Below are 4197 nucleotides of genomic sequence, written 5' to 3' on the forward strand. Positions count from 1 at the left end.
TACATTGCATTTCAGCAGAGCTTAAGCAACCAAGTGTTAGGTGCCCTAGTGGGGAATAAGAAGTAGATGAAAGTAGGGAAAAGCACAAGAGGGTAGAGGGCCCAGCTCATAAGAGCTTACATTTTAAAGCATGCATAGAGCGAGTTACACTCCCCATCCCCTTAGTCATCTGCTACATGTGGCCCATTACATGCCTACCCTCCCAGAATTCGCGGGAGGCTCCAGATTTTTTGGGTAACCCACCCGCACCCCCGGAAGGGTAGGCACTTCTTCAGCATTCTGCCCACTTCTCCCTACTCCCTCCTGTCCCTCGTCAGGGCCTCCTCTACCCTCTCTGACTGCTCTAAACTCCTTTCTGTCCCCGGCTAAGTCTCGCCCCCTCACCAGGAGGCCCCGCCCCCTCTCTTACCCTATCTGCCTATTATATTCTACTTTCTCCTGTCCCTGCCCAAGACCCCATGTGTCCACCCCTTCTGTAGTTTATCCAGTCTTTTCTTTTCCTGTACCCTGGAACATATCCCCATTTCAGACAGTTAAGTGCCAGTGGACGTGTGAACATGTTTAAATCATATGAATCATATGGCAGTCACTGTGATGCTCCCTGATCTGGCGGTCACTATGAACCTCTCTGCATCATATGGCAGTCACTGCGACACTCCCTGATCTGACGGTCACTGAGAACCTCTGTGCATTATATGGCACATCACTGCGACGATCCCTGATCTGACGGTCACTGAGAACCTCTGTGCATTATATGGCACATCACTGCGACGCTCCCTGATCTGACGGTCACTGAGAACCTCTGTGCATTATATGGCACATCACTGCGACGCTCCCTGATCTGACGGTCACTGCAAACCTAAAAAGAAATACTAGTGTACAACTCCAAATTAACTGATTATATATAAATAAATATATTTTGCAGTAAATAGAGGTTTTTGGCATAATCTTGGCCAAAGTTATGGGCCTACCCACCACATCCAGGTAACCTCTGTAGGGAAGGTCCCTAACATACTAGGGTTCAACTCCAGAGTGCAGGACACCCCCAAACTAGCCCAGCTAAGCCACCCAAGACACTGCTCTAATAGGAAAAGTGAAGTGTAAAGGAAATATTTAAGAGCAGCCACAGCTGCATATAAGGAATAAAAATAAAAAAGTGAAATACATATATAAAATACAGACAGTGAAGTGTTAAAATGTGTTGTAAAGGAAAATTGTGTTATAATGTGGTGCCCTGGAGCAGATCAACCAAAGCAATTCAGAGGGACCCACACCCTAAAATTAACCAAAGCTGCACTACACAGTCTAAATATTTGCAGGACTTACATATATTGTGCCTCTGACTGGTGTGCATATTACAATGCCAGACTCCATGCTCTAAACCAATGTGGTAGGGGTGCTAGTCTGAGTGGAAAGTGTCTCAAGCTTTCAGGTGTGCAGTAAATAAATAAATAATAAATAATCTTGGCCAAAGTTATGGGCCTACCCACTACATCTACTGCAAACCTCTCTGCATTATATGGTAGTCACTGATCTGGCGGTCACTGCAAACCTTTCTGTATGATATGGCAGTCACTGCGATGCTCCCTGATCTGGTGGTCACTGAGAACCTCTCTGCATTATATGGAACATCACTGCGACGCTCCCTGATCTGACAGTCACTGCAAACCTATTTGCTTTATTTGACGGTCACTGTGATGTTCACTGCTTTATATGGTGATCACCGTAATATTCTCTGCATTATATGGCTGTTACTGTGATGTTCTTTGCTTTATATGGCGGTCGCCGTAATATTATCTGCATTACAATGGTGGTCACTGCAAAGCTCTCTGTATATTATATACCGGTTACTGGCCACTGTTTGAATCATCTAAAGTCTCTCCTGCCTTACACTAGAACACAGGTTCTCAAATTCGGTCCTCAGGATCCCAAACAGTGCATGTTTTACATGTCTCCACACTGAATCAAGTGAAATAATTAGCTCCACCTGTGGACCTTTTAAAATGAGTCAGTGAGTAATGATTACACCTGTGCACCTGCTGGGTGACCTGCAAAACGTGACCTGTGTGGGGTCCTGAGGACCGAGTTTGAGAACCACTGCACTAGAAAAATAAAAGTTACGTGAAATTAAAGAATTCTTAACAGGGTGCCCAGTGTGCAAAAATGTCTAGGTACGGCTATTTGTGTGACAGTGCGACTAGACAAAAGACATAGCTCTGAGCCAGACACAATTCCAGGATCTCATATAAGCTGCTCATATTTACAATTTTTTGCTAAACTATTTTAAGTCAGTGAATGAGTAAAAACATCTATTTCACACTTCCACTGCTGCTGCCATTGTTAGCTGCGCTGAACTCTTTCTTGACTGTGGCCTATAAGTTCCCATATGCCTTTGAACTTATCAATAGAAACAGTACATGTGCTGCAGCTACATAGCCTATGAGCATAATGCAGATATTCTAACTGGGCTATTTGCTTATTGTTCACTATCAAGTAGTAGAATACATTATTATTAAACCACATTTGTAATGTTTATGTGTATACTGTGATAAGATCACTGGTAAAGTGGTCTGTGGCAGGGACATTTATCCCAGATTCCTGTCCTATGTGTTTAAAATCCCCAGGAGAAAGTCTGCAGTGTAGCAGGCTTGAGTTTCGGCTTTTTGAAAAGCCGGTTTGGGACCTGGGGGTTGTGGGTGAGAGGAGAGGGAGGGCTCCACCCACGGCCACTCCAGGTTTTGGTTCTCGCAGCCTGGTAACAGGCTTGATTGGGTTCCCACCTGAGAGTGGCCAATATAAGCCTAGTGTGTTGAGGGCTGATTGTCTCACCTGGGAGAGCAGACAGGGAGTTTGCTCAGACACACTTGGAAAACCTATCTGTGAGTACTGTGCTGTGCTTTGTTGCTGGCGAGGGCATTAGGCCCTGCCAGGTTCTGGTAGTGAGGGAACTACTTGTGAAGTTAGTGCCCCGACAGGGCTAGGATTTACGTTTATGTTTTCTTTGTGTTATTTCTGACATTGGCCCTGATTCAGAGCCGCTCGTAAGCGGCCGCTTGTTCGTTCTGACCGATGTTCGCACATCTGCGCATGCGCACGGATTTTAATACGCATGCGCGAACCAGTCAGTGCGGCCGAAAATCGTTTGTTCGCTATATAGCGAATGCCTGCTATTTTGAGTGACAGAAGGAGGCGTATGTGGGTGGTAACAGGGGAAGGTGCTTGAAAATGGGGGTGTGGAATTCGAACGCAGGCGTGCTTAAAGGTCAAAACGGGCGTTTTAAGGGAGTGCATAATACAGCAGCGTCATTGACCACGTCACTTGGTTTTTTTTTACTCAGAACTGCTCGCAAAATAGCGGTTGAAAAAACCAGCCACAAGAATAGCGAGCAGTTCATTCGCTGTTCGATGTACTCGATTAATCTAATAAATAGCGGACATGACGTATGGTGCGAGCGGCAAGGGAACGTATTTTTCAAAATTACAACCGCAAGTTTTGCTTGCTCGTTCAGACTTAGAGGCGTGAACAGACCGCAATTAGCGAACGGTTCATTTGAATAGCCACCCCTTGTTTTAGAACGAACGACCGCAAATAGCGAGCGGCTCTGAATGAGGGCCATTGTACAATAAAGACTGTGGCCGACCAGCTTGTACTTGCATCCAGACTGGTGTGCTGCTTCCCTGCTGCTGTGTGTGTGTGTAAGGAAGAAGTCCTCTACCCAGGAGAGGGACCCCCTAACCTAACTGTGTCACAATATGGTGGAGAATGCGGGCAACCACACACACTAAAGTTGCAGCAAGAGGAAAACTTTCCATTTAAAAATTAAAGGGACAGACACCCAATTTGTGAGTGTGGAAATAACACTGTGTCTTTGGAGTCCCATAGAGGAGGCGTCAGCCAATGCTCAGAGAGGCAAGGTTCAGCTTCCAATCTACACCCCAGGACAAAATGGAGGACATTGTTAAGGCCTTGCTCCAAGCTACAGCAGCTCAGCAGAAGACAAACAAACTTCAGCAGGAATCTACCAGAGCTCAGCAGGAGACGAACAAACTTCAGCAAGAATCTACCAGGGCTCAGCAGGAATCCACCAGGGTGCAACTGTTGGCCTTGGAGACAGCCCAGAGGCAACAACAGGTCGCCATCGAGGAAACCCGCCAGGCCTTAGCGGAAAACAGCCAGGCCATAAAAGAGGTGGTACA

Source organism: Taudactylus pleione, unplaced genomic scaffold (genome assembly GCF_031769625.1).
Source record: "Taudactylus pleione unplaced genomic scaffold, aTauple2 ptg000637l, whole genome shotgun sequence".
Taxonomy (NCBI): Eukaryota; Metazoa; Chordata; class Amphibia; order Anura; family Myobatrachidae; genus Taudactylus; species Taudactylus pleione.